Genomic DNA, 14,562 nt, shown 5'->3' with positions numbered 1-14,562 from the left:
TCCCCTGTCACATTCCAAGCTTTTTCAGATGAGTGAAATGTCAGCCTCCTTGAAAGACTCTTAAGTTCATAAAGGCAAAATAAATTAATTGAAATGAAGATGACTTTCATGGCTAGGATCAGAGTATGATCTGCTCTTTGTAGTCTCTTAGAATCTTCCTGTGGTTCCTGCAGACTTTAGGCATCAGCTTGGAAACCATAACAGCTAAAGGACAAGAATAAATGAACTTCTAAAATTAAATTTCAGGAAAAGTACTTAACTTCAGTAAGTGTCTCTTAGTGGGAAAATATATGCAGCAAGTAGACATTTTTGTGATGAAATTTTAAATCAAGCAAATGATAGAAAGGAGTGATGTCCTGAACAAACATTCCCAAACTCAATAATAACTCTGTTCTTTATTGCCTTTGTGTTCTCTCTCTTAAAGTTTGTCCCCAAGAAAAACTCATTCAACTTAGTCCTCATATTATGCTTATTAAGTGCATGAGCTTTGGTTAAAGGATTGTTTAGGCAGCTGTTAAATATCCTTCATATTTTAGAAGAGAATTACTTCTTTTAACATATTCACATATGTGATTAATAGGAATTTATGACCTACAACTTGGACTTGAAGTGTAACATTTCGTTTTTAAGGATTTAACAAATTAATAGTTTTTATTTTTTTTCTGCTTTCAGAACTTAGTGCTTTCTGACCAATATCTTGGCTAATATTTTTCAAATGAGGGAAAAAGCTCATGAAGTTTGAATGTCACCTCATTTCTTAGTTTTCCTGCTCTTATTTTATTCTCCTCCTCATATTTAATAGTGGGAGCATCTGGAACTTGGCTTTTTTCCTCAATTCAAACTTTCTAGCGTTTTGAACATAAAGGGATGCTGTACTTTGTCGAATGCTTTTTCTGCATCTATTGAGATGATCATATGGTTCTTATTTTTAAGTCTATTGATGTGGTGAATAACATTTATTGATTTCCGTATATTAAACCAGCCTTGCATCCCAGGGATGAATCCTACTTGATCATGATGTATAATTTTTTTGATATGTATTTGAATCCGATTCGCCAGAATTTTATTGAGGATTTTTGCGTCAAGGTTCATTAGAGATATTGGTCTGTAGTTTTCCTTCTTTGATGTGTCTTTGTCTGGTTTCGGAATCAGGGTGATGTTGGCGTCGTAGAATGAATTTGGAAGTTCTCCCTCTTTTTCTATTTCCTGAAATAGCTTGAAAAGTATTGGTGTTAGTTCCTCTTTAAAGGTTTTGTAAAACTCTGCTGTATACCCATCCGGTCCTGGGCTTTTCTTAGTTGGTAGTCTTTTGATGGTTTCTTCTATTTCCTCTATTGTTATTGGTCTGTTTAGGTTGTCTATATCCTCCTGGCTCAATCTGGGCAGATCATAGGACTCAAGGAATTTATCTATGCCTTCACTATCTTCTATTTTATTGGAGTATAAGGATTCAAAGTAATTTCTGATTATCTTCTGTATTTCTGAAGTGTCTGTTGTGATATTGCCTTTTTCATCCCGTATGCTAGTAATTTGGGTTCTCTCTCTTCTTCTCTTCGTTAGCATGGCTAAGGGTCTGTCAATTTTATTTATTTTTTCAAAGAACCAGCTTTTAGTTTTGTCAATTTTTTCAATTGTTTCTTTTGTTTCAATTTCATTAATTTCAGCTCTGATTTTAATTATTTCTTGCCTTCTACTTCTTTTGCTGTTGTTTTGCTCTTCTTTTTCTAGGATTTTGAGATGAAGTATGAGATCATTTATTTGTTGGTTTTTTCTTTTTTTGAGGAATGAACTCCAAGCAATGAATTTTCCTCTTAGAACTGCTTTCAATGTGTCCCATAGATTCCGATATAAATGAATTCAGCAAAGTGGCAGGATATAAGATCAACACGCATAAATCAAAGGCGTTCCTGTATATGAGCGACAAATCCTCTGAAACGGAAATGAGGACAACTACTCCATTCACAATATCCCCCCAAAAAATAAAATACTTGGGAATCAACCTAACAAAAGAGGTGAAAGATTTATACAATGAAAATTACAGAACCCTAAAGAAAGACATAGAAGAAGACCTTAGAAGATGGAAAAACATACCCTGCTCATGGATAGGCAGAACTAACATCATCAAAATGGCGATATTACCAAAAGTTCTCTATAAGTTCAATGCAATGCCAATCAAAATCCCAACAGCATATCTTGTAGAAATAGATAAAAGAATCATGAAATTCATATGGAATAATAAAAGACCCAGAATAGCAAAAACAATACTAAGCAGGAAGTGTGAATCAGGCGGTATAGCGATACCAGACTTCAAGCTATACTACAGAGCAATAGTAACAAAAACAGCATGGTACTGGTACCAAAACAGGCGGGTGGACCAATGGTACAGAATAGAGGACACAGTAACTAATCCACAAAACTACAACTATCTTATTTTTGATAAAGGGGCTAAAAGCATGCAATGGAGGAAGGATAGCATCTTCAACAAATGGTGCTGGGAAAACTGGAAATCCATTTGCACCAAAATGAATCTGAATCCCTATCTCTCGCCGTGCACAAAAGTTAACTCAAAATGGATCAAGGAGCTTGATATTAAATCAGAGACACGGCATCTGATAGAAGAAAAAGTTGGTTATGATCTACACGCTGTGGGATCGGGCTCCAAATTCCTCAATAGGACACCCATAGCGCTAGAGTTAACAAATAGAATCAACAAATGGGACTTACTCAAACTAAAAAGTTTTTTCTCAGCAAAAGAAACAATAAGAGAGATAAATAGGGAGCCTACATCCTGGGAACAAATCTTTACTCCACACACTTCAGATAGAGCCCTAATAACCAGAATATACAAAGAACTCAAAAAATTAGACAATAAGATAACAAATAACCCAATCAATAAATGGGCCAAGGACCTGAACAGACACTTCTCAGAGGAGGACATACAATCAATCAACAAGTACATGAAAAAATGCTCACCATCGCTAGCAGTCAGAGAAATGCAAATCAAAACTACCCTAAGATACCATCTCACTCCAGTAAGACTGGCAGCCATTCGGAAGTCAAACAACAATAAGTGCTGGAGAGGATGCGGGGAAAAGGGCACTCTTGTTCATTGCTGGTGGGACTGCAAATTGGTGCAGCCAATTTGGAAAGCAGTATGGAGATTTCTCGGAAAGCTGGGAATGGAACCACCATTTGACCCAGCTATTCCCCTTCTCGGTCTATTCCCTAAAGCCCTAACAAGAGCATGCTACAGGGACACTGCTACATCGATGTTCATAGCAGCTCAATTCACGATAGCAAGACTGTGGAACCAGCCTAGATGCCCTTCAATAGATGAATGGATAAAAAAAATGTGGCATTTATACACTATGGAGTATTACTCTGCATTAAAAAATGACAAAATTATAGAATTTGGAGGGAAATGGATGGCATTAGAGCAGATTATGCTAAGTGAAGCTAGTCAATCTTTAAAAAACAAATACCAAATGACTCCTTTGATATAAGGGGTGTAAACAAGGACAGGGTAGGGACGAAGAGCTTGAGAAGAATATGTACAGTAAACAGGGATGAGAGATGGGAGGGAAAGGGAGTGAGAAGGGAAATTGCATGGAAATGGAAGGCGATCCTCAGGGTTATACAAAATGTCATATAAGAGGTAAGGAGGGGTAAGTCAAGAGAATACAAATGGAAGACATGATTTACAGTAGAAGGGGTAGAGAGAGAAAAGGGGAGGGGAGGGGAGGGGAGGGGAGGGGGGATAGTAGACAATAGGACAGACAGCAGAATACATCAGACACTAGAAAGGCAATATGTCAATCAATGGAAGGGTAACTGATGTGATACAGCAATTTGTATACGGGGTAAAAGCGGGAGTTCATAATCCACTTGAATCAAACCGTGTAATATGATGTATTAAGAACTATGTAATGTTATGAACGACCAATAAAAAAAAAAAAATAAATAAATAAATAAATAAATAAATAAAAAAAAAAAAGAAAAAAAAAAAAAAAAAAAAAAAAAAAAAAAAAAAAACAAACTTTCTTCCTGCAATGCTCTGTATAAGTGTAATATAATTAGCACATTTTTAAACACCTGCAGAGTGTGAAGTACTATTTGAGATAATAAAATAAACAGTGGGGCCAAGGTTCCTGTTCTTCTTAAGCTCTCAATCTTCCTGGACAAATGCATGAAGTTCATACCATCAGACAAGCCTCACTCTATATGATGGTATTAAGAAATGCAGGAATTATTTTATGATGACATTACCACTTACTTTTTTTATTGACTGAAATTTTTATTTTGTATTTAAGTTGCCAACATAGAATAAAACTGAACCTTTGATGTAATACGATAAAATGAAGTTTAAACAAGAGTACATAAAACTACATAAAACACACATCCTCAATTTTCTCTTGCTCTTTTTGAACTTAGGTTAAGAAAAGTTTCACATACTAGAATTCATATTTCTCATAAAAATGTTGAGCTCTTAAAAGGAAAATAAAAGTAAGGAGTACTTTATTTGGAATTATAATTGACAGTTTTGATTTCCCAGAGTTTGGGTACATTAAGTGGTTTGATCCACATGGACACTTGTTCCCATGACCAGCTCATCCCCTATTGGTGCCTTCAGCATACATTTCGTACTTGAATGGTTTAAGAGATGATCCTTGTGATCTTTTCCCTGAGCAATGTGGTTAAGTTTCCAGTCTCAAAATTATAAGAGATAAATTTATAGGAGAATTAGGAAAGGTTTATAGTATCTTGAACATAAAATTAAATTTCAGAAAATGCTTTCTGGATTTTTGAAGAAACTCATTTATTTTGTGTGAATATTAAATAGAGTGTATTTTCTTCTTATAAAGCATCTTATGAAAGTAGAAAAACAAAGCCACTGAAATCTTTGTCCTCTGTCCTGAAAACATATCTCATAAAAAAGTTACTTATATAGCCATGAGGATATTCATGAAATTGGGTGTGTTAATTATGAGACTGGATTTCTTTCATTGTTCCATCCAACTTGATATTTTACCTTCAAGGAAGGGAGAAAGGGCAGAATACTGCATTAAATACATGTTCTTAAAAGATGGTGTGTGGTTCCCATTTTGTATCTTTACTTTCTTATATCAAATACTGTCGAATTTTTTTTAATAGTTTTTAGTTGTAGATGGACACAGTAGCATTTTTTTTATTTGTTTATTTTTTTATGTGGTGCCAAGAATCAAACCCAGTGCCTCATGCATTCTAGGCAAGCACTTCACCACTGAGCCACAATCCCTGGCCCTAGGGGCTTTTTTTGGATTTCCATAATACAACTCTTTCATTAACCTCTGTATTTTATGTTTTATTTTATATAAAATGCTGCAATTTTAGTTCATCAGCAATTAAATAGTGGCTTGGATAAAAGAAGAACTAAAAAGATTAATTGTAGCATTTGCATAAGCTGTTTAGAATTTTAATTTTCTAAATTTACTAGTGACCTTGACTTTTGTCTTTCAGCATTTGATATAAATAATATTTTATACAATGAGTCATTATGTGAGATATGTTTTTTATTTAAAATGATTAACCCTTGTGTTGTCAAATATTTTACAAAAAAGATGGTAATGGTCTTATTTTTAAAACACCAGTTGGGCTGACTTCTTTTTCCTCTGATTAGAATATAAAAATATACCTTTATTATTCAAAGCATCTTTGCTATATTTAACCCATCTTTACATTAAGATATTAAACATTAAAATTTTAGCACATATTTTTCCTTATAGCTATTCATATATTGTTGTGAATGAACTATGACTTTTTGCAAGAGAATTTAATAAACTATAATGTTAGATAGTATTTTTGTTCTTAGCCTTGAAATCTTATTTTATACATTTCCAAGAGCCTGGTAGTGATGTCACTGAGGATCCAAATGAAAATGAAGTCAGAAGTGACGGTCTAGCAATAGAGCCCAATATGACACAATACACCAAAAACTGATTAAATGTGATATTTTACAGGGTACCACAAATAATAAAATGGGATTTTTTGTTTTTAATAACTTTTCTTTTTAAATAAACATGTTGCATCATTTATTCTGGAACCGTTATTACAAAAATAGTGAGCAAAGCTTCAAGGAGAGCTTGTTACTCACTATTTAATCCTACTTAATACTTCTTAAAATACTGGAGAGCTGAAAGAACCTTTTCTTAACCTTAGAATTGTACATTGCTATGCAATTTCCAAGTCCAAGGGGGCAAATAAATGACTTTAGTATTCTTTCATGGTACTATTTTACAGCACGTCTTTGGCATTAGAATAAGAGGTATTGGTGTTATTTATTGGGGTTTTAAAATGCATTTTCACCAAGTGTATGCCTGTAATATTTCATCTTACCTATTTACCTTGACAGTCACTTTGAAGATTTAAAAGAATAATCCAGACAATTGCCAGCACTGTTAACACATAACAGCTTTTCAGCAGAAGGCAAAAAGGAGTCCCCTGTAGGCTTCTTACAGTCTAAGTTGGTGGACATAAAGAAATTCAAATGCTCAAAATCTCCCCATATTACTAGAGCAGAATTTGTAAATTAGAAGTGGCTAGGAGAGGTGTATCTGCATTTTACTCTATTTATTTAGTAACATTATCTAAGGAGAAATTCTCAAGCTTTCCCAAACTGCTAGAGATCCAAGGCATGAAGAATCCCCATTCTGGGGTCAGGTCTGTAGATTAATTTTCTCAGTGCAATCGTCATATATTATGAAAGGAGTAAAACATGATAGATAGTAATTTGTCAGATTATCTTTCCCTGGTCTAGGGTAGAGATTAAAGAGAAGGGGACTTTTCAAAGCAGACAGCTCCAGTGCATTCATTTGAAGGAATGCAGGAGGCATGTTAATGAGGATCCCTAAGGAATCAGGATACAGTAAGTGGAGACCAGGCATTCAGGAAAAGGAGAAATGGTTGTGCAGTATCATAGTAGGAGTATGGCCTTAGGAATCTTAGTTTTACAGCTTTTTAGTTGACTCCTAGATGGGTTATTCAATTCTTCTGAGAATTATTTTTTTCCCCACTGGTAATTGAAAAAACGTTGCATGAAGTTTTCAATTAATGAATTCTTAAATTTATTTCCTCATACTATTTTCACAATTCTGTGGCACTGGATATAATTATTTGTATTTCACAGATGAGGAAACTTAGGATTAGACGATATAAGGAACTTCTGAGTCCTCTCTTGCTGTGTTATATCAGCTTTTCTTAAAATTAGGAAGGAAAATAAATATACATTTGGAAAATATTGTAGTCTGTGAAGTAATTAAATGAAATATACTCTGTGTGTATGTGTGCTTCTACAGACTGAACCCAGAGGTGGTCTACCTCTGAGATAAATACCCTGTCCCCTGCCCTTTTTAAAGTTCTGTTTTGTGACACAGTCTCCCTAAGTGTTTAATTGTAAATTAGGGATGGGTTAGTGGCTAAGGCTGGCCTAGAACTTTTGATCCTCCTATCAGCCTAATGAGTGGCTGGGATTACTGATCTTCACCACTGGATCATACTTGAAATACTTTTTAAATGAGCTCTTAATTTTCCTCCGATAAAGTTGATGATAGATTTTTCCCCCTTTACTTTTCATTTTAAAAAATATTTTAATTCAGTTTTATTTAATTTTTCAAACAATTATTGAGATCCACCCACCAGTTGTGTTAAGGCAGTATAAAACTTAAGATGTTAATTGGTGAGAAGAAAAGGTAAAAGTAGTCATTACAATACAATATAATTTGGAAATGGTCTTAAGCACAAAGCTATTAGAAAACAGGTAAAAGTTCAACTAATTCAATGCTTTCAACCCTTTATAGCTCAAAGAAAGCTACAGAGAAGAGTTGACATTTGAGCTAGGCCTTGAAAGATGAGTAAGAAGTTTTAAGAATGTCATTTTATCTCCTCCTTTTCTTTCAAAGGGAACCTAAATAAATTTTGAAATGCTATTTCCATGGCAGTTAAAATATTTGTGACCCTTATTTGATTATATCATACCAAAACTTTTCTTTGATTTAAATTTTTTTTCCTTATTTTATTATTACTATGTTTATTAACGGGACCAACATTCTCAGTTTCAACAGAAATATAATTTGTTTTAGTTGATAATGTTTTTCTGTTATCAACTAATTCAATGTGTATGTGCTGTGCTCTTAACATTACAATGTGCTATGCTAATGACAGAAATTATGAATAAATTCAAGCATTGTCCTTTATCTTTAAATAATATCCAGTGAAGTTGGAAGGATTGCATTTGCTGAAATTTTACTGGCATAAAAAGATAGCATACATTTTTAAATAAGATCTAAATATTAATATGTAAAATAAAAAGTAGTAAAAGTGTAAGTGCAGCTGCAAAATGCACATCTGCAGAAGGCTGATGGAAAAGTTCAATAAGACGGTTTCACCCTGGTATACCCCTTGATCTCTGACCAAGTAAAAGAGAGAGAGAAGAGTCTGAGGTCATAATAGAAAAAGAAATACTCCCTACTCTAAGAAAGGAGAACAAGAAGCAGCTGGGAATTAGTTGCTTTGTGTCTTTAATTTAACTCTTTAACTACCTCAGTTTGGCCAACGTTTTTCTCACTTTATATAAAGCTGTTGCCTAAAATTTATAAACAGAAGTTTAATGGAGGAATTACTCTCTCTTATCTAGATCCCTCTATTCCCAGCTGTGAAACTGATTGATGGTTTTAAAACTCTAAGGAGCTTCCTCTTGTAGATACTTTGTGGTTCAAAGAGAGAGAGAGAGAGAGAGAGAGAGAGAGAGGAAGAGAGAGAAAGAGGGAGGGAGAGAGGGAGGGAGGAGGAAGGAGGAAGAAGAAAAAGTGAAAAAATTGGGGAAATATCTTACACAAATTCTTAAAGACCTTAGAAGAGAGTTAAATATTAATAAGAGGGAAGACCTTGAAATTAGTTCATGTTATCCAGAGCTAAAATAAATTACAAGAGAGAAATTGCTAGGCTGCAGTACATGCATGATTCAAATTAGCATTTGTGTAGCATTTACCTAGATTCAAAATTCTTCATGTCGGGTTTGCATTGGCTTTGGTTGAGATCACTTTTTGGCAGGACAGAGTCAAGATTCTGATCCCAGATGTATCACTGATGATCAGTGCCATCTTTAATTCTCAGTTCTCAGAGTTCAATTCAATTCAACAAATATTTATTGAGTGCTTATGACTGCCAACTTTTATAAGTCAAAGAAAAATAATGAGATGTTAGTAAAATGTGACATGTCTTGGGTAAGACTGCCAAATATACAAAAAGCCATTATCATCATTGCTACTTTAAACCACAAGTTCAATTTAATTGCATTAATAACACCAATAGTGTACATTGCTTCAAGGTACAATAATTTCTACACTGTATTCTTCTGATTTTTATCGGCAGAAATCACTAGATACAAATTGCAGTTCCCAAGACTTGACTTATAGGTAAAGCCATCCATATAGATTGCCATCCCCCAGTCTAGCATCAGTTATGCACATCCCTAATAGCTCAGCTGAGGACTAACATTAGCCATTATGTAAACTAATTGGGTTAATTTTGCTCTGGAATTTAAGCAAATAATGTAACTGAGATAAACAGAGGGTCACTTATGCGTCTACTGGTACACATTTATCTACACTTCTTATTTATACTACTAAATGCTTAAAACAACACTAGACTATAAATTTGCCTTTTCTTTCTGATTCTCTTGGCAGGGTTTCTTACATGCTTAACTTTTAAAGAGTTGAGATCAGTCTCCTCTCAAATAAATAAGAAAGCAGGAGAAGGAAAAAACTGCAGCTACAAAGTAGTTCTAACCCATTAAACACAGATGGCTCACAGGGGGTTTAATCATCAGGAGCAGACACACATCACACTGAAATATAGAGCTGTTTTCTATCACTTGTTACCATTTGAATGTCTGTCTCAGAAAGTGAATTCCATATATCTTCCTGGCCATCAGTTGCCCTTTGAATACTCCTCTCTCTGATGTAGCTAGATTTCTCTTCAGAACTTACTGAGATGAATGAGCTCTTGCCACACGTAGAAGTGAAAGAAAACATTTCTTTCTCTGCCAGAACAGATGAGATTCGTCATTAGGAAAATGGATTTGACCTTGTAAAGTGGACCAAAGCAATTAACAAACAAACCCCTTTGGGGCAGATCGCCTTTATCCCAGTCTTCTGACAGAAGCTCCCACAACCTTCTTAATGTGCTCCTGGCAAAGTTATTGGATCTGATCACCTGAAAATAATCCAAAACATGGATGAAAAAGATCATCTCTAATTTAAGCTGTTCTGTGGAAGTCAATTTGAAGGACTTTTTAAAACATTTTATGGGTTTATCCTCAATTATCATGGGTCAGATTATTCAGGAAATTATTAAAAGAGATATATAAAACCAGTTTGATGAACTGAGCTAGAGATAGGCATTAAAGCCTGTTATAAAACAATTAAAGTCCAATTTGGCGCATCAAAGATTAATTGTACTTTACATCTTGTGCTCATTGTTTGAGCTTTAATATACTTATCTCATAGTCAATGATCTGTCTTCAGTAGTGTCTTCTTCCACTCCTTATCTCTCCTTTGTTTGTTTCTTTCTAATCTATTCTCCTTTTTCTTGGAGCCTGTAGCTAGCTATACCCATTCTTCAAGTCTGCAGTCTTTTGTGACATTCAAGGGAAGAGTCACCTTTGATGGTCGAGGTGGCACAGTAACAGGAGGCTCTCTTACTTTCCCTGGTGCACATGTTTACTAATGCAACTGAAGTCAATGACACAATCTTGAGTGAACCCAGGTGATAAACCACATGGAGACTGCACATCTACCATTGCCATACCATACTTCGGTTTTGCTCTTTCATTTGTCTTTTTGACTCAGTTTGTAAACCATTAAACAATTTTAACACTTTGATATAGATTAGAAGTAATTATTTTTAACCCCCAAGTAGTCTAGTTAGTTCAAGGCATTTATAGAACGGACTTCTTTTAAAACTTTTGTACATTTATTTAATTTGAAAAATTTTCATTGTCTGTCTTTAAAACTAAACAAGCATGGGGAAGAAAATCATATTAGAAAAAAAGGCTGAAATCTTGATGTATTATTAAAAAATTCAGAAGCTTTGAAAATTTATTAATGAGGGAAATAATACATTCATTTTTTTGTTTTTAAAATTTTAACCAGTAGATGGCACTGCACAGGTATAAGAAATATATTTATTTCTAATATGATTTGGGGAAGAGAATCATAAATTATATTGTCAGGTGTTAAATATCCTCCACTTGGGTTCTTACAATTAAAGTATAGTATCTAGGAGTTGTAATCATTCTATGTGCAGGAAGGACTAATTTATTAATACTAATTTTATTTATCAAACACTTAAACAGTATTTATCTATGATGAATGAGTAAGTTCTCTCATTTTTCCTTGCAGGAAAGAAAATTGAAGCACAGAAAGGTTTAGATTCCCTAATGCTACAGGGTAGTGAGTGGGAGGGCTAGGATTGGGCACAGGCATATGACCTAGTCAGTACTCTCTCTGCCTTGCTACCTCTTAACTCACTAATGTGAATCTTCATTTATCTACTCAACATATTTTTTTAAGGAGCAGACTTGAAAATCGAAGGTATTAGAACTGTCAACAGTTTGACTAGAGCCAGAGAAATTCTAGGAGTATAGGGATAATGTTTAGGAAAACAAGTGTCCTCAAGAGGAAGGGGATGTCTGGAAAGAGGAAAATAGGGCAAAGCCAACAATAAGAAGCAACATAAAAAAAGGAAGAAAATGATGTTAAAAAATCCACCAGTTCAAAACTTAGGACTTAATTTGTTAGATATATTTAACACAGATGCACTCTTAAAATTGTTGAATTATATTGTATATTCTGGATGACTTAGAAAATACTTGTTAAAACTTCACTAAGCAGCTTATTGCATGCCTGTTGTTTTGAAGACTCACCTCCAGTAGATTTTGTCTCTCCCATACTTTAGATGTCTGTACCCCTCTGACACTCCAAAGCTTCAGTTTATGTAGAATTATGCTAAAATGGAAGTTCCCATTCTGGCAGAACATTACACTATCCCCAAATTTTTACTTAGTCTTTTCGATGTGCCTGTTATATAATCCCATCAAATCTTCCCGTGCCTTGACCTCTGCATGTTTTCTCTGACACTCCTTTCTATCTTCACTTCCTTTCCCATCAGCTTAAACATCACAGCTCATTCTTTATTCTTTGGTCAATATCTTCAAACTCCTGCTGTTTTCTTTTTGTCACACTTGCTTCCACCTGGGCTAATGAACACAATAAGAAAGTAAGTAAATAAAATCAGCAAAGTGTATAAATTAGTCCTGCCAAAAGAATGCTGAATAACTCCATAGACAATGTGGGTCATCAGCCATAAAGGGACATTCTGTGCCAGAACTCATTTAGTCATTTCTCCTTCCTATTTTCCACTATAAAAGTTCAAATTTTGTTCACTCTTCAAATGTCTTACCTCGGTGCTCCCCCACCTCCCTGCATCTTTACATACAAAATAAATAAAGAAAGAAAGAAAGAAAGAAAGACATCTTTATGTAACTCTGGCAATTTCTTGCCATTACTTCGACAAATAATCCTATAGCCAATACACTATATCTACCTACAAGCGTCTTTTATTTTAGGGGAAGAGGTGTATTCTCTCTTCCAATTTTAATATGTGTCTTGTACTATGCCTCTTCTCAACTATTCAGAGTTTTCAAGGCATCTTCTTCATGTTTAAATTTATCCTTTCCATCACTTTCTCATTTGTTAAAAATAACAGTGTTAAAATTCCAGAGGAAATCCTATCGTGCACTCCTTCCAGATTTGCCCCCAAACTTCCTAAAACATTGGGTCTACATTCCCTGTCTCTTCCAGTAGCCCCTCCAGCTCACTATTCAAATCTGTACAATTGGGCTTTGAGTCCTGCCAATCCACAGACATTGCTTCCACCTCCCCCAGCAACCCACCCCACCCCGCCAACCCCAGATCATTAATCTAAATCCACTGGTCACTTTTCAGTTCTTTAGATCGGTTCTGTGTTGGGTTTAACTGTATCCTCTCAAAAGATAAGTTCAGCTCTTGACTTCCAATACCTGTGAATGTAATTTTATTCTATTCGGAAATAGGTTCTTTGTACATACAATCAAATTAAGATAAGGTTATATTAGATTAGGATGGATCCAAATCCAATTATTGATGTCTTCAAAAGAAGAAAGAATCTGGACACAAAGGAAAGACTATCATGTGATGAGGGTGGCAGATACTGCAATAATGAGTCTGTAAGCCAGGGGACATTGAGGATTGCTAACAAGCGCCAAAGCTAGGAGAGAGCTGTGGCAGCTCCCTCCTCAGTGTCTTGAGAGTTGCAGTTCCTATGAGCCAACACCCCGGTTTAAGACTTCTAGCTCCCAGATCTGTGAGTCAATAGGTTTCTGTTGTTCTTATCCATCCAATAGGTGGTACTTTCTTAAAGCAGTTATGGAAACTAACATTGTACAGATTCTAGAATCATTTGGCTCTTCTGATACTGACTTCTCCCTCCTGCTCAAGAAAGGTTTCCATATTAGCACCCACAGTACCACACTCTCCTGGTCTTCCTCTTCCTTCTCCCTCTTCTTCACAGCTTACTCATTCTCTAAGCCTAAAGTATTGGCCATTCTCAGGATTCTCTACTCTTTGAGCTCTTTTGAAATTTTCATTCCCTGTTCTGTTTGCAGGTGCTTTTATTACAATACCGGTGCCCTACATTGCTCCCTGGATCTCCATTTTGAAGAGCAGAGGTATATATCTGATCCCCTACTAGTATACTTACAAACACAGCAAACATGGAAAAGCTCAAAATGAAACAGAAAATCCCAAACTATTCCTGCTATATATCTGATATACTTCATTTTTAGAGCAGTTGTATATTTAATGAATAATTGAGAAAGTTCTTGTGTGCTCCCTCCTGTCAACATCTTGAGTTAGTACAATTTTACAATTGATGGTACAATTTTACAGTTGACGAACCAATATATATTCATTATTATTATTAACTAAGGTCCATAGTTTGTTTACTTTAGGATTCACTCTCTTTGTTGTATATTTTATGGGTTTTGTTAAATGACTTCTATCCACCATTATAGTAGCACACAGAATAGTTCGTTGGTTTAAAATCCTCTGTGCTCCACCTGTTCTTTCCCTCTTATACCCAAACTTCTGGCAAACACTCACCTTTTATTGTCTCCCTAGTAAGGAAATATAATGCATTTTCCAGAATGTCAGTTGTAATCATAAGGTATGTGGCCTTTCCAGATTGGCTGACCTCCTTAACTTGGTATTATCTGAGCTTCCTCCAGGTCTTTCCAGGATTTAATAGTACACTTTTTTTGTCACTGAATAATATTCACTTTTATGAATGATTGTTCCACAGTTTTATTCATTTGTATTGAAGGACATCTTATTTGCTCTGAGTTTTGGCAACTATAAATAAAATTACTAAAAGCATTCATGTGCAGGTTCTTATATGGACATAAGTTTTCAACTCACATGAGTAAATATC

This window comes from Urocitellus parryii, chromosome 5 (assembly GCF_045843805.1).
Source record: "Urocitellus parryii isolate mUroPar1 chromosome 5, mUroPar1.hap1, whole genome shotgun sequence".
NCBI lineage: Eukaryota > Metazoa > Chordata > Mammalia > Rodentia > Sciuridae > Urocitellus > Urocitellus parryii.
This window is presented reverse-complemented; position numbering follows the sequence as displayed.